Source organism: Marmota monax, unplaced genomic scaffold (genome assembly GCF_021218885.2).
Source record: "Marmota monax isolate L192 unplaced genomic scaffold, Marmota_monax_Labrador192_F-V1.1 WCK01_AAM20220418_F8-fsc00128, whole genome shotgun sequence".
NCBI lineage: Eukaryota > Metazoa > Chordata > Mammalia > Rodentia > Sciuridae > Marmota > Marmota monax.
In genome coordinates this window covers 3,902,366-3,924,987 of record NW_026693452.1, presented here as the reverse complement: position 1 = coordinate 3,924,987, position 22,622 = coordinate 3,902,366, and positions in this window count along the sequence as shown.

The following is a 22,622-nucleotide window of genomic DNA, read 5'->3' as shown; positions in this document are numbered from 1 at the left end:
CAATGACTGCACCTATTTGGGTCTCTCTCTTGGCTTTTCATCCTGTCTCTTTGATTTACTTGTATATCCTTGAGCTGGATCCTCACTGTCTTAGTTACTTTGCGGTATAATAAGCCTTGAATTCTGGTAGCAAGTCCTGCAGCTTTGTTCTTTATCTTTAGATTTTTCTGATAATTCTAGGGGCTTCATATATTCCAATAGAGAGATATTTGCAAACTTTGCTTTTGAAGGATTAAAAAAATGTGGAATTACTAAGAAATTTTCAAAGAGACTGATTCCTAATTCAGTTTTTACAGTCTATACAGTTTTTGGATTTTGAGATCTTAATTGCTATGGTGATAGAATAGGCCTCAACAATATTCATCCACCTCCCTGGATTGTTTATGGCCAGGACACAAATTATTGTAAATCTTTTAAATTTGATACTAATGAGTTAGTGTCTCTTAGGGAAGAGAACTACCTTGAAGATTGTCTGGCTCAAGCCTTCCTGACCCAAAGGACAAACTGCAAGTTTAGGTGATTTTCCTGACATATTCCTCCTGATCTGTAAGTCACTTTGCTTTCTGCTTAAGCTTGCCATCTTTTAATTAAGTCCACAGCATTTCAGAAAGCATTCATCTTGATAGGAATTCTCTTGCACTTACTGGAGGAAAGAGACATGTGACCTTAAAAAGGTTCAACTTCAGTAAGGAGAAAAACAGTTTATATGAACTGTTCCCTTGTGATGTAGAGAGATGCTTAATGAACTAGAACTTCATTTAAAACTGTAGTGTAAATCTTTAAAAAATTAATCCAAGTCCCCATGAATTATATCTCCTCCAATTGTGCAGTCCAAAAGATTTTAAACCAGTAAGGCACCATTTGATCTGCGAACAATGTTAGTGTTTGTACACTTTCTGCATTCTCATTTGTTTCAAGAGACAAAGTCTCCACCTTAATTCCATTTGCAACAGCTGGATGTTGGAGGTCAAACATTAGCAATCTACAATTAAAAAACATTTCAGTTAGAATGAACCTATACATGAGGCACACAATTGACAGTGGAGAACCGTCCCTGCCCCACTCCCTACTCTTCCCCTAAACACTGTTTGTTTCCTTCCCCTTTTATTTTATTTCTATCACTCTTCTGAGACATGGTTAGGACTGACTCTTCATCAAGGTGTCCAGCTGAAAAATGGTTATCAGATCTTGCTGAGGCAGGGACAGGGGAACAGCAGCCCACGTTGGCTGCAGATGTGCGGAGTGGTAACTCTGGGAGGCAATGATAATTAAAGAGCATATGGTCTGTAATAAATCTGTACAGTAGTGCTAGCTTGTATTAATGGAGGGATTAAGAATAATAGCACATCCTTATGAATAGTGTGTTAAATCTCAAGTTACATTTCCTAGGCTTAATATAGCTCTGTGTGAATTTGGTGGTTTTTCATATTTGATGTAATACATGAAGTGTGAGAAGATTTATGATTTAATTTGTGTACATGTGCCCTGATCAAAATGGCTGAGAAGGGCCTGATAAAACATGAACATCTGGAGATACAGATGTCATTTCCACAAAGACGAAGACTGTTTGACAGGGAGCAGGAACATATGATTGTGAGAGGAGCAGGGCTCCAGAGTGTCGACTTTCACATGAGTTTGATGGAAATGTGCTATGAATGCTTAATATCATGATGGATAGTTTCTGATGAAGAAAACTATCCTCTAAGCCTGTGATTACCTTTTTGTTTTGTTTTGTATTTGTTTTTACTTTTATTCTTTTTACAACGATGAAATGGAAAAAGGCAGTGGGCTTCCAGACTTGGAAGACAGACTGGCACTTTTGGAGCAGGGAATGCTGTGTTGGAGAAAGCAAATCATATCCATGTTGTGCCTCGTTAGTGAAAGGAAGGGAGACGTGCTGAGTTCCTCAATTATTTTAATGTACTTGGTGTCTCTATAGTAATGCCCTCAAACTGCTACTAATACTAATCTATGTCTTTATACATATCTATTTATATTCCTCTGTATATGATTTGATCTGTTTATCTCTCTCTCTCTCTCTCTCTCTCTCTCTCTCTCTCTATATATATATATATATATATATATATATATAACCTAACTTTCATAACACTTACCTCTATTTACAGAAGAGAAATATTACATGGATTATTTTTCTTGAAATAAGTCTTCACCAGACTGCTGGGTTTCCATCCATCTCTTTTTAATGGACTCTAGTGGCTTCCTTCTAGTGTCAAAAAATGACCATTACTTCAAATGCAAAAGGGCTGGACTTTGGGAATTCCTGAAGAATCCTTCCCAACTGGAGATGTAACATCTCAATGTCAAGTCACTCAGATCTCTTTCTGATAGATCAATGTTCTACTGGCTGAAGATTTTGGGAAATAATTTTTAAAGTTCATGCCTCTTGCTTCCACTGGAATGGTCAGAGTCGATAGCAAGAGTCATGGTTTACTCTTGTGTCTTAGAGACAAATGACAAACTCAAGTCAACTCCCATAAACATCTTTACAGGATCACAGTATAGGTGGCATCTGAGATAATAAAATTTATGTATATAATAAGAGAATGGGCTGCCCATTCACTTGCTGGACATACTTACTGTTGCATTGGGAATACAATTGCTAACAAGAGCAAAGTAATTAAGGCAATGTTGAGTTTCCCTGGTAAGAGCGAGAAAGGATGATTATATTGCCATAACCTTTGGAGTTGGACAGTAACCTTAGCTGATCAGCAACTCATTTTTCACCCAATGTCATTCAGTTCTTTTCTGGCCTTCTCCTAACCATATTGTAGATGAACAGCCACGCTCCCAGATTTACTGTTCTGCCACCGACTAAGGAAGCAGCTGCGAATGCTGTGATGATGCATGCAATCTAGAGATGCCAGGCTTTGGTTTCTGTCTATTGGGGACTTTTTTTTCTAGTTGGTTTTAAATAAATAATTTTATATTTCATATGGCAGTGCTATATCACTGCCTGAAGAAGGCTTAACAGCCCCAAATATTTGAGATGAATTTCACACGGGGGCATCATCCACCCTCAAGGAAAGCTTAAATGCCATAGTGGCAATGGCTTTAGCATGGAAATACCAGGGAGCATCTTTCCATTCCTCCTGAAACAAACAGAAAGAGAAAGAGAGAGGTAGGCAGACACAGACTGTCAGATACATACAACAGGTAGCATACTCCGTTCTCTTCCTGGAACCAGAAGGGGTTCTTCAAGGATTTGAAGACAACAAAGAAGGCTAGCTAACATAAACCAAGCATGTACTCTGGTGATCTCCATGTACTGTGACATGGTACCTTAAACATACGTTTGCCTATGTGTACGTGCATATGTGCATGAACAATTGCTGTGCATGTAATCACTCCTCACACAGACTAATGGAATAAGGTTTGGTTTTGATTTTTAAACTATGAATCCTTATTCACTATAATGTAAGCAAAAGTGACGAGAGGGCTGTGTCTTTTCTTTGTCCTGTCTACTTTCTTTCTTAGACTTATGTTCATGTGCCAGAAACTAATTGCAGAAAATCCTCAGTCTCTCTGTTCAGAATAAAGTTTATGGTCTTAGACAACTTCATTTCTATAGTGCTAGACACATCTGTTCTGATTTGCTACTGTATCAATCTATGTACTTATAAAACCTTCATGAGTTGAAATTCTAATTCAATGCATGACTTGCAAAAATATCTGCTGGGCTAGTTTTTATAAAACATCTCTGTTGAAGGAATAAGGGATTTTTGTTGATTTGTTGTTTGTTGTATCAATAATGCTTAAGTTTTTGTTTGAAAAAATAAATCTCTATTTGGCATATTTTTGCTTAGAAAAATTTTGTCTGCTTTTCTCAGAATTCTCAGGGTAAGTATTGAAACTATAATTAGTCCTTTTTGGGGATTTTTCTGCACAAATCAGAAAGACTTACTGATACAGCTAGTCAGTCTGATGTAAAATGTTTCGCTTATTGTTAGGTATAGGAATAATATCTTTTTAAAAAAGAAAACCCAAATGTAATATTTGGGAAAATTTAATATTTCTCAAGTGTCTTAATCAATGGTTGATTGTGCTTGGAAGAAATTGCTATAAGCAGCAGGAAAAGATTGCCTGAGAGGATGCATTTAGAATTAATTAATTAATTAGTTAATTAATTAAGATGGCATCAATGGCCATCTTTAGGTTGGGAAACCTAAATTCTTTCTTAAGTTTGGGAAGCCAAACTGAAAAATCCTGTAGACTATGGAGCCAAAAGTGACATTTTGTAGCACATGAAATATAAGTTAGCAGAAAAAGTAAGTCTGTAGAACGAGAAGCAGAAGTAGATACAATGATAGGTATCATGCTGACCCTGAAGCATCAAAGGAGGAAAGAATATTTGTTATGCATCTTGAGTTATTTACAGATCTAAGTCCCTTGAGACCCCACTCTATTAAATTATTTTTAATATGGCATTGTTTCCTAGGTTTAATTCTTGTGTGTGAAGAACTGAACAGAAGCTGAAAGGAGTCTGAGAAATCCTGCAGCGTACACTTGATTTTAGAGATTGGTAAATAGAAATTTATTACCTTTTAAGAAAACTTGCTTAAGATCACATAGACACATAGTTCTCTATCTATAGTTCTTAGTGTAGACATCTTATAATCCCAATGAATATTTATTATCAATAAAAATATTTATTATCAATTATAATAAATGTGAGAAATGATATCATTTGCAGAGATATGAATATAAATAATCAATGTTATTAGTGAAAATTAATAATGAGTAATTCTGGCTTCTAAGCATTGAAGATATTTTCTCTACAGGTTTTCAGGGAACAAATGGCTTTTCTCATGGGTGAGCTCAAGCATTCTTCACTGTGAAAATGTGTGGCCTTCCATGGTCTCTGCAAAGTTACACTTCCAGATTAAGCAGCACTCCTTACCCTGAGCTTAACCACATTGTTCCCTGAACATGTCCAGTTATACTCTTTTAAAAATATTTTTATTTATAAACTAAATTTTATATTTCTATATACATTTGCTCATAATGTTTCTTTTCCCTAGAATAACAATTCTTCACCCTATCTGCATATTAGAAGTTCCTAAGGAGTTTTTTTTGTTGCTGTTGTTGTTATTGTTGTTTTTTAAAATACTGATATCCAGGCCTCTCAGGTTCTGATTTAATTGGTCTGCATTGTGGTACCAGTTAACCAAAGTATAATTTATATAAGATAAAAACTCAACCATTTAACTATACAGCTTGATGTAATTTGTTAACCTTATACAGTCACGTAACCACAATCACAGAAATGGCTTAGCATAGTTCCACCTCCTTAAAATTTCCTCATTCCCTTTTACAGTTGATCCCCTCTCCTGATATCTGGCTGCAGATAACAACTGATTTGCTTTCTGTCACTATAGGCTTTTGGCTATTATTGAACTTCATACAAATTGGATTCATAGTATAAAGTCACCCGAAATTCATTCATATTTGCACATATTAATATCATGTTCCTATTTATTGCTGAGTAGAATTTGATAGTATGAATAAGCCATGATTTATCTTTTAACAGGTTGATGGTGAGTTGAGCTGTTTGTAGTTATTTGGCTACCCTGGATGATGTTCCCATGGATGCATGCAGGACACTGTGTAGATGTGTGTTTTCATTTCTGGGTCACATGGTAACTATACATTTGCCTTTCTAGATCCTGCCACATTGTTCCTCCAAATGACAGTACAGCTTGCCTTTCCACCAGCACTGTGTGAGAAGTCCAGTTGTTCCATATCCTCACCAATATTTAGTATTATTAGACTTTTTAACTTTAGCCATTTTAGTGAGGATATAGTGAGTGACCTCTCAGGCATCAATGTTTTTAGTCAATATTAATTTGAGCATCACTATTTTACAAAATATCCTCAGGCAATTCTAATGTCAGCTATGGATGCATGTTACTGTCCTACAATCTCATTCAATTCCACTTTTAAAATTTGAACCTTACCCACTCTTCAGGCCCCACCTTAAGTCCTGACTAATTCCAAGAAAACTTTTCTTATTAAGACAAAAATTATCTCTTCTTTCCTGAGACATCACACCACTACTACTCAACACTTACTATTTAAAATTTAAAGTTTCTAATACTCAGCTCTTATTATTTAAAATTTAAATTTATTTATGTATGCAACTACCTTATCTACCAGACTCTAAAGTCTTTAAAGTCAAAAATTTATTTTTGTACCTCAATGAATATTCATTGAACTAATTATGGATATTTGTAATGTTGGCTTCCTATTTAATACAACAAGGTGATAATATGAGGATCACAGACTCGGGAACCCAACTGTCTGTATTTCAATAGCAACTCTGCACCTTACTACCTTTGTGAGTTTAGGCAGGAAATTAATCTTTCCATTCCTCAGTTTTCTAAATACAGGATTATAAGCAGTACCAACCTTTATGGATTACTAGATAATTAAATGAATTAATGGTGATTACAACATTTGGAATTGTGCTTAGCACCAGGTGAGCAGTATATGAGTATCAGCTACTTTCAAAGTTGGAGTTTCTGCTCTATGCTGTGTTGAAGGTTAGGAACAAGGGTGAAAAAACAGAGATATTAGAAACAAAGGGGAGTAAATTGGGAAAGAGAGGCTGGGATTCTTTCCTAAATGCAGTCATATGTCATTTCATGTAGAGGACCACAAACAAGTTAAGATTATGTCAATTAAGTTAAGCTGTGTGTAATTAAGATGATGAGGATTCCTTAATGACCAATTGATGTATCTGGATGTTAATTGAAACAAGCTGTGTATTCAGTTATGTATATATACCCCTGCAGTCCTACAATAAACGGCTCCCACTGCATCAATCTTCACAAGTTGTTCGTCACTCACCCCCCGGCTATTTTGCCCAGTCAGCCGGACTGGCAATTTCATGGTGACACATTCTGAGAAATGTATCATCAGGTGATTTCATCCTTTTGCAAACATTATAAACTATACTTACACAAATCTAGATGGTACAACCTACCACACACCTAGGCTGCATGGTACAGAGCTGTTGCTCTAAGATGATGAACATGTTCCACGTGTTACTGTGGTGAATGCTGTAGGCACGTGTAACACGCTGATAAATGCACGTGTATCTAAACACAAAAAAATGTACAATGAAAATGCTAGGCAATAGGAATTTCCCAGCTCCATTTTAACTTTATGGAACTACTGTTATATATGCAGTTATTGACCAAAATGTCCATATGTGACACATGACTATTTGGCTTTGGAAAAATTGAAAATCAAATATCTTTTTGATCCTTGCCAGTCCACTGAGTACTTGCCTCACTCCCCATCCCAAGGTCAAGCACCATGTTAGTCAGCTGGTGTCTGATTTGGGAGATTCTTACCCTTAGTCTTGGTGCTACCACTCACTGTTTCATTGAGAGCCAATTCTAATCTCCAGCCAGTGGATCCAGTCTCAGTTAAGTCTCTACCAAGACCATAGGCAGTGGATTGGCTGCCTTTTGTCTGGAGTAGCTATTTGGGTTGCTTCATGGCTGGAGGCTTCTTTTTGTTATGATCCAGTTAATATTATTTACTTGTCATAGAATAACTTTTTATTGTCTGCAAGACAAATATTTGTGTTCACTAGGTACAAAGTTGCCATATCCTATCTCTTCCAGGCACAGAGGCCTTTTATGCAAAGAGGAAGCCCAGCCATTCATAACATTTCTCGGATTATTACAATGTTTTAAGCATGGTGCTTCACATACATAGAGGCTATCACACCTATTCCTTAATATATTACAAAGGAGAAACTCTTGCTGTCTCCAAAGTATGAGTGAGGAAACAGACTCAGAAGCTAAGCTTGTTTAGTGTCATAGTGTAAGAAAGAGAGTAAAGTATTCATTTGCTCATTCAGTCATTCAGTCACTATAATGCAGGTACCTGCCTTCCCTGCCTCCCCTAGTTTCACTTCTGGAAGAAAAAAACACCTTATTTTAAAAAACAGAATAGATATTATTTAAGCATTCTTCTTACTTGAAATGCCCTTTAATTGTTTTTGTATAGGTTTGTTATCTGAAGCTTGCTTATCCAGAAATTATGACTATTTATACAATACAAAGAAGTCAAAGTAAAAACCAATTTGGGGATACACTTTTAGTCCTGCTTTTGCCACCTTGAAGTGATTTGCCATGCAGATGCTTTGAGTTCTTAAGTAGCCTTGGTTGGAGGGAAACAGGCATCTTCAGCTTCAGAGAGATGTGTCAAAATGTGTGGAAGTGATTTAAACTAAAACTCCTAAATGAATTTTGTGATCCTGGCCCTAGCGTGGCATTCCCAGAGAGGGCCTTTTGGGTAGGTGTCCAGAGTGTATTTCTGCTTTTCATAAGTCCTTAGCACTTTTGAGGAATGCATAGTGATTATTCCACCTCTGTCAACGGCTCAAACACAAATGCTTTAAAATATTCTAATATCTTTAACATGAAATCAGTAGTACTTTTAGTCAGAGCTATTGCTGAACATTTGGTCAGACTTGCTACTCAGACATTTAACTAGAATTTTTTAAAATTTTGTTTCGCCTATCTTCTGAATGACAGTACATCTTTCCTTCCATGCCAAAGAAGAAAGAGGTATTTTTGCATTCCAGGATATATCTTTTCAAAACAGCTGATTAGGATGATTTCTAATTGAAATGAATAAAACATTTCATTGGATCCTGGAAACAACAGTCTGCTTATACCCGGATTGTATTCATGCCGTGGGGGGAAAAGAACCATTGGGATTATTTGAAGTTTTACTGTTGCTGCCAGGGTAGGAGTGAGGAAGAAAGCAGCTTTGAGGAGAAGTCTTTCTTCAAATGCTGGCGAGGTTGGGGGGATTCCTTTCTTCAAACATTGAATATTTTACAGCCACTCTACGGTACAGAATCCTACCATCTCCTCTAGGCTGGGCCTGGCTACTGTGGGGCACAGAATGCCTGCTGTTCTCGCTGCTTTGAGAAGTCAGACTGGTAGCTCTCTGAAGGATCAGAAAATAGTGCTAATGAGGCCTGGTCATGCTTGATCCAGGTGCGAGCCAGTTACCTTTTCACAAAGAAAAGCGTTGTCCTTTGGCCTGTCTGTACCTTAGCTCCTGTACCAGCCATCCTACAAATGGTCCTGAAGGAGAAACAGTTGAGACTATGCTGATAAATGAGACACTCATTTCCACTATAGGAAATTAAAAGCACAAAACTTACTGGACACAAGTTCATAGCAACATCTTCATAGGTGTGGGCCAGTAGGTTGTAATTAACAGGAGGCAGGTGTCCAAATCAAAACAGGAAGTGAGCAAAAGTATCTGCTATGGACACAAATCTAAACATTCTGTGTTATCCAGGAGGAAAACAATAAATTTGATTAAATGTGAATTTATTGAGAATCTAATATAGCCTGCTACTCTCAGGTTGCTGAGTGGGCCACTCGATGAGTATCAGTCCTCAATAAACTCAATTTTCATAGGAAGTATACATAAAATGAGTATACAGATAACTATAACCCAAGAAAGTAGGAGGTAAATTTTAGTACAACCAAAATGTTATAGGGATTATGGGAGGGAGAGATCACAATTACAGAATACACAATTGAATTCTCTTCCTAACAGATCTTTAATTTTGCGCTCCATGTCCAGCTTCAGGGGACTTAGGTTGATTATTTTAAGGCAATATTGGGAATCTTGTTATTCCCTCCTCTGTGTAATTTAGGAATAGTTATGCAGTCAACTCTAGTCAATAATGATGTGAGGGAAAACTTCAAGGAAAGTTCTCCTCATCCCCTTGAGTGAGGAAGAATGGGTCTTTTTTCCCCCTTCTCATGTTCCCACTGCTGAACTCAATGCCTGACACTCCTGCAGTTATCTTGACATCAGCCTAAGGGAAAAGCCAACATATGGAGGAACATAGAGTAAGAGAAATAAGTAAATCTGATTCCAGTTTTTTGTTAAGGTAAATATTACACAAGTTGCATTTACCCAGTGGTGGTAAGGCAATGTTTATGAAGCAGCTAACTTTCAAGATAAGGATGAAGGAAGGATGGAATTTTGATAATTGTAATATAGAAAGTAAAATATTTTAATTAAGTGATGGAATGTTGGTAGTGGAATGAGAATAGTCCATATTAAGAAAAAAAATAAAAAAGAAAGACATAGGAATTTTAAAGGTTAAAGCATACTCATTCAGATCAGGATTTGATATTTCCACTCATGTTACTTTATTCTGTAAAGGATACAGAACATTGTAGGAGAGATCTTAATAAAAGTTGTCTTAAAAACAACAACAACAAAAAATATAACCACAGAACAATTAGCAAGCACATGTAATAAAAGTAAAGACTCCTATTTATAACAGCATTAAACAGATAAAAATATCTAGAATAAACTTAACAGGAAACATTCAAGAGCTAAAGAAATCATAAACCATTCTCAAAAGACACAAGAGAACACGTGAATACATAAAAACACAGACCCTATTTCTGAATTCTCAAATCATAAAGATGGTATTTTACAAATTAACAAACTTTCAAGAACAGAAATACAAATGTTTGGGGAGTAAGGGAAGAGGAAAGGATGCTGAACAAAATTATCCTAAGTGTCATGTGGAAAAATGAAACCATTTCCAGAGAAGATTTTTATAAAGAACACTGAAGAAGAATACTACATCAGATATTAAAATATTATAATGTCTCAATTAAAAATAGTGTAGAACTAGTTTGTGAACACAAACAAAAGAAAATGAAATAAACAAATGAAATCAAAATGGAGATCCCCAAAGAGATAAAAAAAATGGATACAGGAATATTATGTAAAAATAATGACATGGCGATGAAAAGAGAAGGACTCGCCATACAAAATTGACTACACTTGTGTTGACATTTGAAAAAAAAATGAATATAATTCTCACATCATTTGCTACCACATATTCTATGTGAATGAAGTACTTCACTGTAAAATAGAAAATGTACAAGTATTAAAGAAATGAAAGAATTCTTTCATAATTTTAACTCAATGAAGAATTTTCTCAGTGTAACTCAAAATTCAGATGCCATAAAAATCAATTGATACATTTGAGTATGTAAAACTTACATGTGGCAAAATATACCATATGTGAAGTCAAAACAACAACAAACTGAGGATAAATTTACAACTCATATTACAAAGGGCTAATGGCTCTCATGAATGAAGGGCTCCTATAAAAAAAAAAATAAGAGAAATAAAAACACAAAAGAAAAGTGGAAAATGATGTGAATAGACAGTTCACAGAAAAGAAAATTCAAGACACCAGCTCACACAGGAACCAGTATCACAATAGGCCTGGTCCACCCCTCCAAAGGCAAGGCGGACACCCATCAGAGCCTAGCCTCCAGCAAAGGACAGCTCCTCCCAACCTGGGAGGTCAAGCCCCATGGCCCAGATCCACCCACACCAGCCTGTGCAGGACCCAGACGCACAGTAGGCCTGGGTCCACCCCTCCACCAGCAGGGCACCCGCTGGAGTCCAGCCTCTGGCATAGGACCACCACCACAGGAGTCAGGCCCGGCCCAGGTCTGTCCACACTGACTTACTTATGCAGGACCCAGATCCAGGATGCAGTAGCATACATTGAAGGACACCAGCAAGATATGGAAGCCCAACATCAAGGTGAGGTACAGACAATCTGCACGGGTACTATAAGAATATAAGGAAGAAAATTCAATATCTCAGATCCACACTACAAGAAAGGAAGACACATAGACAACATGAAAAAACAAGGAAGGAAAGTGCCCCATACAGACCAGGACACTATAATTACAGAACCCATAGACAGAAAAGTTGATGAAACATCAGAGAAGGAGTTCAGAAGGTTCATAATTAAAATGATCTGTGCATTAAAGAATGACCTAAATGAGCAAACAGGGGCAAAAATTGATCACTCCAACAAAGAGATAAGAGAGCGAATACAGGTAGCAAAAGATTACTTAAAGAGAGAGATAGAGACTTTGAAAAAACAAAAGTCAGAAATCCTTGAAATGAAGGATAGAATAAATCAAATTAAAAACTCAATAGAAAGGAAAACCAACAGACTAGATCACTTGGAAGAAAGAAACATCAGATTATGAAGACAAAGTATGCAATCTGGAAAATAAAGTTGATCACACAGTGAAGATAGTAAGAAACCATGAACAGAACATCCAAGAATTATGGGACAGCATCAAAAGATCAAATCTAAGAGTTATTAGGATAGAGGAAGGCACAGAGTTTCAACCCAAAGGAATGCACAATCTCTTCAATGAGATAATATCAGAAAATTTCCCGAGCATGAGAAACAAATTGGAAAACCAAATACAAGAGGCTTATAGGACACCAAATGTACAAAATTACAACAGATCTACAACAAGGCACATTATAATGAAAATGCTTAGCATACAGAATAGGGATAGAATCTTAAAAGCCGCAAGAGAGAGGAATCAGATGACATATATGGGGAGACCAATTCATATCTCAGCAGATTTTTCAACCCAGACCCTCAAAGCCAGGAAATCTTGGAACAACATAGACCAAGCTATGAAAGAAAATGGATGCCAACCAAGAATCTTACATACAGCAAAACTAAGCTTTAGATTTGATGATGAAATAAAATCTTCCATGATAAACAAAAGTTAAGAGTTTACAACTAGAAAGCCTGCACTACAGAATATCCTCAGCAAAATATTCCATGAAGAAGAAATGAAAACAGGGATGAAAATCAGCAGAGAGAGGTATTATACTAAAGGAAAACCTAATCAGAGGAGAAATCAAGTTACATTAAATACCAAAAATAAACAAAACTGGCTGCAAATACAAATCATGTCTCAATAATAACCCTGAATGTTAGTGGCCTAAACTCACCAATCAAAAGACATAGACTAGAAGATTGGATTAAAAGACCCAACAATATGCTGCCTCCAAGAGACACATCTCATAGAAAAAGACATCCATAGACTGAAGGTGAAGGGTTGAAAAAATCCATACCACTCACATGAACTGCGGAAGCAAGCAGGGGTTTCCATCCTCATATCAAATAAAGTAGACTTCAAACTAAAGTCAATCAAAAAGGATAAGAATGACACTACATATTTCTCAAGGGAACCATACACCAACAATACTTAACAATTATAAATATATATACCCCAAACAATGAAGCATGTACGTTCAAAAGACAAACTCTTCTTAAATTCAAGAGTCAAATTGACCACAACACAATAAATTTGGGTGATTTTCCAACCCTCTTTCATCACTAGATAGATCTTTCAAACAAAAGCTGAACAAAGAAACTGTAGAACTCAATAATACAATCAATAACTTAGACCTAACTGACATATATAGAATATTTCAACTTCAACGAGAGAATACACTTTCTTCTCATCAGTGGATAGATTCTTCTCTAAAATAGACCATATACTATGCCACAAAGCAACTCTTAGCAAATATAAAAAAGTAGAGACACTACCTGCATTCTATCAGATCATAATGGAATGAAATTATAAATTAATAATAAAATAAGAAATAAAATCCACTGCAACACCTGGAGACTAAATAATATGCTACTGAATGAACAATGGGTAGTGGAAGATATCAAGGAGGAAATTAAAAAATTTTTAGGGGTGAATGAGAACACAGATACAATATATCGAAGTCCCTTGGACACTATGAAAGCAGTTCTAAGAGGAAACTTCATTGCAAGATGTTCATTCCTTAAAAGAAGAAAAACTCAGCAAATAAATGACTTAACATTACATCTCAAAGCCCTAGGAAAAAAGAACAAATCAACATAAAAAGCAGCAGAAGACAGGGTATAATTAAAGTCAGAGATGAAATCAATGAAATTGAAACAAAAGAAATAATTGAAAAAATTGACAGAACAAAAGTTGGATTTTTGAAAAAATAAATAAAATTGACAGATCCTTAGCCATGCTAATGAAGAGAAGGAGAGAGAAAAATCACTAACACACACGATGAAAAAGAAAATATCACAACAGACACTACAGAAATACATTAAGATTTAGAAATTATTTTGAAAACTTGCACTCCAATAAAATAGAAAATATTAAAGTCATCAACAAATTTCTAGAGTCATATTATTTGCCCAATTGAATCATAATGATATACACAATTCAAACTGATCAATTTCAAGCGACAAAATAGAAGACACCATCAGAAGTCTACCAACCGAGAAAAGCCCAGGACCGGATGGATACACAACCAAGTTCTACAAGACCTTTAAAGAAAAACTAATACCAATACTCTCCAATTTATTTCAGAAAATAGAAAAAGAGGCAGCAATTTCAAACTCATTATATGAGGTCAATATCACCCTGATTCCAAAACCAGAAAGACACATCAAAGAAACAAAACTTCAGACCAATATCTCTAATGAACATAGATGCAAAAATTCTCAATAAAATTTTGGCAAATCGAATACAAAAACATATCAAAAAGATCATGCACCACGATCAAGTGTGATTCATCCCAGGGATGCAAGGTTGGTTCAACATACGGAAATCAATAAATGTAACTCATCGCATCAATAAACTCAAAGATAAGAATCATATGATCATCTCAATAGATGTGAAAAAAGCATTTGATAAAATACAGCACCCATTCATGTTCAAAATACTACAAAAATTAGGGATAACTAGACCATATCTCAACATCATAAATGCTATCTATGCTAAACCCCAGGTCAACATCATTCCAAATGGAGAAAAACTGAAGGCATTCCCTCTAAAAACTGGAACAAGACAGGGATGCCCTCTTTCACCAATTTTATTTAACATAGTTCTTGAAACACTGGCCAGAACAATTAGACAGATGAAAGAAATTAAAGGGATACACAAAGGAAAAGAAGAACTCAAGTTGGCACTATTTGCTGATGATATAGTTCTATACCTGGAAGACCCTAAAAGTTCCACCAGAAAACTTCTAGAACTAGTAAATGAATTCAGCAAAGTAGCATGATATAAAATCAACACCCATAAATCAAAGGCATTTCTGTATATCAGTGACAAATTCTCAGAAAGGGAAAAGAGGAAAACTAACCCATTTAAAATAGACTCAAATAAAATAAAATACTTAGGAATTAACTTAACGAAAGAGGTGAAAGATCTATATAATGAAAATTACAGAAACCAAGAAACCAAAGAAGACCTTAGAAGATGGAAAGATCTACCTTGCTTTTGGATAGGCAGAATTAATATTATCAAAATGAATATACGACCAAAAGCACTATACAGATTTAATGAAATTCCAATCAAAATCCCAATGACATTCCTCATAGAAATAGAAAAATCAGTCATAAAATGTATCTGGAAAAATAAGAGATCCAGAATAGCTAAAGCAATCCTTAGCATGAAGAGTGAAGCAGGTGGCATCACTATACCAGACCTTAAACTATACTACAGAGCAATAGCAACAAAAGCAGCATGGTATTGGCATCAAAACAGACTAGTAGACCAATGATACAGAGTAGAGGACACAGAGACTAACTCACAAATTTACAATTATCTTATACTAGACAAAGGTGCCAAACACATGCACTGGAGAAAAGACAGCCTCTTCAACAAATGGTGCTGGGAAAACTGGAAATCCATATGCAACAAAATGAAATTAAACCCCTATCTCTCACCATGCACAAAACTCAACTCAAAATGGATCAAGGACCTAGGAATAAAACAAGCGACCCTGCGTCTAATAGAAAAAAAAAGTAGGCCCTAATCTCCATCATGTGGAATTAGGCTCCAACTTCCTTCATAAGACTCCTATGGCATAAGAATTAAAATCAAGAATCAATAAATGGGATGGACTTAAACTGAAAAGTTTCTTCTCAGAGAAAGAAACAATCTGTGAGGTGAACAGAGAGCTCACATCTTGGGATCAAATCTTTACCCCTCACACATCAGATGTAGCACTAATCTCTAAGGTATATAAAAAACTCAAAAAGCTAAGCACCATAAAAAAATAGCACAATTAATAAATGGGCCAAGGAACTGAACAGACACTTCTCAGAAGAGGATATATAATCAATCAAGAAATATATGAAAAAATGTTTACCATCACTTGCAATTAGAGAAATGCAAATCAAAACCACTCTAAGATTTCATCTCACTCCAGTCCAAATGGCATATATTATGCATACAAACAACAATAAGTGTTGGTGAGGATGTGGGGATAAAGGTACACTCATACACTGCTGGTGAGACTGCAAATTGGTGCAGCCAATATGGAAAGCAGTATAGAGATTCCTGGGAAAATTGGGAATGGAACCACCATTTGACCCAGCTATCCCTCTCCTCAGTCTATATCCAAAGGACTTAAAAACCGCATACTACAGGGACACAGCCACATCAATGTTTACAGCGGCACAATTCACGATAGCTAAACTGTGGAGCCAACCTAGATTCCCTTCAATAGATGAATGGATAATATATATATATATATATATATATATATATATATATATATATATATATATATATACACACACACACACACACACACACACACACACACACAATGGAATATTACTCAGCAATAAAGGAGAATAAAATCATGGCATTTGCAAGTAAATGGATGGAGTTAGAGAATATAATGCTAAGTGAAGTCAGTTAATCCCAAAAAACAAATGCCAAATGTTTTCTTTGATATAAGGAGGCTGACTCAAATGGGATAGGGGATGGGAGGAATAGATGAACTCTATATAGGCAGAGGGGTAGGAGGGGAAGAGAAGGGGCATGGGGTTAGAAATAATGGTGGAATGTGATGCACATTAGAATCCAGAGTACATTATGAAGACACGAATTGGTGTGAATATACTTTGTTTACAACCAGATATGAAAAATTGTGCTCTATATGTGTAATAAGAATTGTAATGCATTCTGCTGTCATATATAAATTTTTAAAAAAGAAAATTCAAATGGCTAGTAAACACCTAAAAAGATGTTTATTAACATCTATACAAGCAATCATACAGATTAATGTTTTATATTGTATGATATATGGTTGTATATTCATTTCACCATACATGTTTTTTTTTTCTCTTACAGCTGTGCAATCTTCTTTAAAATACAAATTTCCAGCACTTTTCTAGTAAGGTTACTATTTCTCCCCAATAGTATAAGGTTAGTTGTGAACTCCAAACTAGATAGTAAGCATATACAATTTTGAAGGCAACAGTCAGAAAGTTTGGGGGGTGTTTTACAATAATAAATGCTAGTGAGGAGGTAGGGAAAAAGGTACTGTCATCCATTATTGTTGGGACTGCAGACGAGTACAACCACTCTGGAAAGCAGTCCTCAAAAAACTAGAATGGAACCACCATATGACCCTGCTATGCCACTTCCCGGTATTTGCCCGAAAGAACTAAAATCCACATTCAAAAGGGATATAACCACTTCAATGTTCATAGCTGCACAATTCACAATAACTAAATTATGGAATTAACCTAGATACCTATCAATGGATGATTGAGAAATTGTGTTATATATACACTGTTTCAATCAGCATTTTTGCTGCTGTGACCAAAAGACCTGACAAAAACAGTTTTAGGAAGAAAAGTTTATTTGGGAGCTCATGGTTTCAGAGGTCCCAGTTCATACATGGCTGACTCCATTCTAACCCCCAAAGAAAAACACCCAGAGACTAGCCTCCTCCAGCCACACTCTACCCACCTATAGTTACCACTCAGTTAATCCCTATCAGGGGATTAATGCACTGTTTAGGTTAAAACTCTCATAGCCCAGTCATTTCACCTCTAAACTTTCATGCACTGTCTCACACACGAGCTTTTAGGGCACAACTCCCATCTAAATTATAACATATACAATGGAATTTTGCTCAGACGTAGAAAAGATTCAATTATGGCATTTGCTGATAAATGGATGGAAATGGAGAACATCAGGCTAAGTGATATAAGCCAGACTCAATTCTTAGGTTTTCAGCTGTGAATGGGACTTAAGGAGTGGGCTTGGCTTGCAGTGGTCTCACTCCTCCCCTGTATCTTGCAACACAGCTCTCTGACAAGGACGTTAGCTCTGTTGTGACACAGCTTAGGAGCACAGAAGACATCTTAACCGAGGTGACTTTTAAAATACTGTGTTCATTTTTTTAAAGGAACTGAAGGAACACAGCAGGCTCCCTTACAATCACCTCCAGGGCCCTTGTCACATGAAATAGCTCTCCATCAGTGGCCGGCAGGGAGCCAAAACTTGCATGGAGGGGCAAGCTATAAAATAAAAATCATATTTTCAAGAGTCTTCTCCCTTGCTCCTCAGGGTCATATTTGATTAATGGAGTGCATTTGTTTTAAAGGTGTGATTGCTCACACATTACCTAGACTGTGCCACTGTGCGCTTGGCAGAGAGAGAAAGCTTGTTACAAATTCTGAACCACAGTGAAATGTTAGCACATCATTAATATGCATAGGTGCAGATATCTGTCTGTTGTTTTATAATGCTATTTCATTTATATAGTGCTGGTACTTGACGGATTATAAGAGACTCCATTCCCAGTTAGAGAGATTCCTAAATAAAACTAGCAAGTGCTTGCAGAAGTAATCAGACAGAGCAAAGGAGTTCAGATTCTTGTGTCTCTCTGGATATAAGACCAGTTCTTGAGTTTTACTTCAAATGTCTCCCATGTAGACTAGCTTAATTTATTCTTTTCTTCTCTCATGAGTCCTACCACACTGGAATCTCTTAAAATGATCATACTGCATATAAATCTGTTTTTACTTTTCTTTCCTTTTCCTCCCTTAATTTTTTTTCCTCTGAAAATGCAGCTTGCTGCTTTGTTGGCTCCTCCAACTAGAAAGCAACCTCACAGAAATATAATTTCTATGCTGTGTGGAGCCAGATTGCTGGTGCACATTTTTGTGTAAACGAATGTGCAACCCTGAGAGGGCAGCCCACGATAGGACTCAGTGTGCCTACCTGCCAGGAAGAAAGGGGACACACTTATATGAGAATATTTTGAAGTCATAATCTCACTACTCATATTTGTCATGAAAAATAAAAACTCAACTCCCACAGAGAGTTGGTGGCAGAGTCTTAGACAAATTCTACCCTGCTTTAGCTATAATCCTGAATCTTCACTCAGGCCAGAAAAAGCTCCTAGCTGCTTTCCAGAACACCATATTGTGCTATGTGTTTTCCTGGTTTTTTTTTTTTTTTTTTGCCATTGTGAGTTTTTCTCTCTGTCTAGAGCATTGTTCATTTTCTTCCCTTTGGGGTGGCTTCTTCCCAAGGATCTCCTGGAAAATCACTTATTGATCCTCATGTAGACATACTCTTTCTCTCTTGCCTATTTTGATTGTATCTAAATATGTTATAATTTATTAAAATACCACTTACATCATAAAACAAATTCCTTGTGCATCTCTAACCTGCTTAGAATATGGTTGCCTATAAGGAATGTAATGTATTTATTATAGTCCTTGTAAGTCCAATACCCAACACAGTGCCTGGAACTAACAGGCCTTAAGTAAATGTGTATTGAACACATACCCTGGGACCTTAGAGGATATTTAAGGTAGGATGAGAGAACTGTCAAAACAGATTATGTTAGAAACATTGTACTGTGTATTTGAGATTATGAGATAATTCAATCCTGACTGGAAGAATTTCTAAGTATCACCCTTGTGTTACCGAATTGAAACTTGTTTCTGAAAATTCTTCCTTCCCAAGGCAGTTGTGATTGGCTTGTCTAGGAATGATTGCAGTAATTCCACTGCTTTGATCAGGGGTCTTAGCATGGCATCCATTAGTAGGGGTTGCAATACACCTGAAGCTTCCCTATCTATGCTGGGCTCCTAAATGCTTGCTTATCTATACTGTTTTTAAAAAAATAGTTATCAATATTCAAAAGCCTGGAGATTTCACACATAGATCTTATTTTTTAGCTTCTCTTAGAGCAAAAGAACTCAAAAAAAGAAAGAAAAAAGCAAAAGAACTACAATGAGCTTACATTCTCATCTGGCAAAAGTTGCATGAATATACACTTGCCTATCTTATTATGTTAAATGCTCCAGATCCATAGGGGTTTGGTGATAATTTAGTCTATATGAGTTTATGCAGATTTTTGAAAAACATATGTCCTTAGTTTTTATTAAAATTTCAAAAGCAGATATAAACCAAAAATGTTTAAAATTTATTTAGATAAAAATCATACAAAATACTAATTGAACCAAGAGAAGAATATTAACATAAACAGACATCAAAAAGTCATAATCAAAATGGATTCCATTATTGTCCCTTACTCCCAATGGTTGGGTGAGAAATTAAGTGGGCTTTAAGCTGTGGAAAAGATTTGTTATCTCCATATGTTTAACGAAGCAAGACACACACACACACACACCACACACACACACACACCACACACACACACACACCACACACACACACACACACAGAAAGTATAACTCACTGAAGCAAAATAGCCTAGCAAATTTTGTAACTGCCACTCTAGTGATTTTAAGTACAAAAGCTTGTAAGTGAATACTTTAATTGTAATCCATAGAGTAATGAACAGAACTCAAGTGCTCTGTATATATTTATCTAAATTATAAATTAATCTGTAATTCTTATTTCCCTGAATTTGGGCTTGGTTTCAGACAATTATACAATCATGCTATTAATGGAGTTCAATTTCCTGCCATTCATCATGTTACCTCTATTATAATTAAGGAAAGTCTTTTAAATATGAGGTGAGGCTGGAATTGGCTTATTGTGCTTTATCCTCTCTTTTTCGCCTAGCAGAAGAATCTCTGTTTTCTTCCTATTTAATATATCTAATAGTGTGTATTACTAATGTACTGGTATTCTCTATAATAGTTAATATGTTGCCCTAGTTAATGCATTGAGGTTCCTATGGACACATTTTTAAGAGGGAGTGTAATACATTATTGATTTGGAATCCATTTGATTTCCTAATTCTGACTTAAGTTACATGATTCAGAGAGGACAAACTTTGTTTTCTGAGAGTCCCACTTTCAAGAGAAAGTTTGATAAATGAATATTCATCTCTCATTGAATTAAGACACAATAATAATTTAGCTGGAGACTTAGTACCCACTTTTTACCCCTGCATAGAGATAGATAAAGCCTAATAATAGATAAATTCTATTTGAAAGAGGATTATTCAACACTTTACTCAGAACTTGTTTCATTATTATAAAATCTTTACTGCTACAAATTCTTCCTCATATCAAAGCAGGAATCATTAGTGAGAAAGATAAAGCTCATTTTCTTGTTCATTTGGAAATAATCCATGTAATCCTTTCTTTATGTTATTTGCATTAGCTGAAAAAAAGCAAGAATTTAATTAATAATTTCCTACATTTAAAAACCAAGGAGGACTGAATTCAAAGCCTTAAGAAATCTTAAGAACAAAATGGAAGATTATCACTAGTAGCTTAACTTGCAATATTTCACTCGAATTCAAACGCTTAGAGCAAATCGAAAAATCAAAAGATATTTATTGCTAGTTTGAAATTACATAAAATAACAGTGTGATGTGGAAAATGATACTGATTGAATTTTCTTGGAGCTATATAATTTAGTTTTATGGTGAATTTGGTAACGAAAGTTGTCAAGTGACATTGAAGCAGTCTATTAATTCCTATTAAGTTTACTGATCTCAGAAAATGGGGCTATCATTATAGCCTAACAATACATATTAATTGGGGATTTACATAGAAATTAATATTTCATCTTCACAAATTTGCTACTCTGTCTAACATTTTTCCCAATGGGGTTGTAATCAAATTGAGGCACATTTTGCCACCAAAATCCATAACAACTTTATTACCTTTAAATATTGGCTAAAAACATGGCAGGTTATTCGCATTTGGCCAAACCTGGACTTCATGGTCCTGTGGTGATGGTGGTAGCCTCAGAGGGTGTCCCCCAGAGGCCACCGAACAGAGCCCCAGATAATTTTGTGGCAATAGCTTCCTTTGAGACATGCTTGTCATTGAACATATTTCAACAAATCTAAAACTTCATTAATTATAAGTCACACTAGTATTTTATGTTCCATTAAGAAATAAAAATGCTGCCAATTAAATTAAGATGCAACATTGATTATAAGACATCTCTGATTTTAGAGATGTTAAATGTGAAAAGAAATTATGTCTTAAAAGAATGAAAAAAGATATTAGCTTTGTTTTTTAAGCTCTCCACTCCAGAGGCCTCTTATTTCCCTTCCTGAGTCATACAATTTTGGAAAATGGTAATGTAGCCATGTCTTTTGGGGATACCTGGTGATGCAAAGTGTGCTTTTGTGTGTTTTAACTGTAGGTATGAAAAAAGACTAATATATCACCTGCCAAGCACTAAAAAGTACAGTTCTCAGTCTGAGTATTTTCCAAGAAGGTGCTAACTAAAGTTAGGTCTTTGCAACAGGATGTTCTGAATAGTAGACCTTTTTCATCACTTATCAGTGTAGGTCTTGGTTATTCAGGGGCTCTAGTGCTCTTCTAGGAGATCCTGTGTGACAGTTCCAGAGCCCCTGGGCCCTGTATTTAATCACATCATGTGCAAGAAGCTATTCTGGACAGGCATGTTGCATTTATGAATAATGGTACTGAAAGTGTTGCATACACA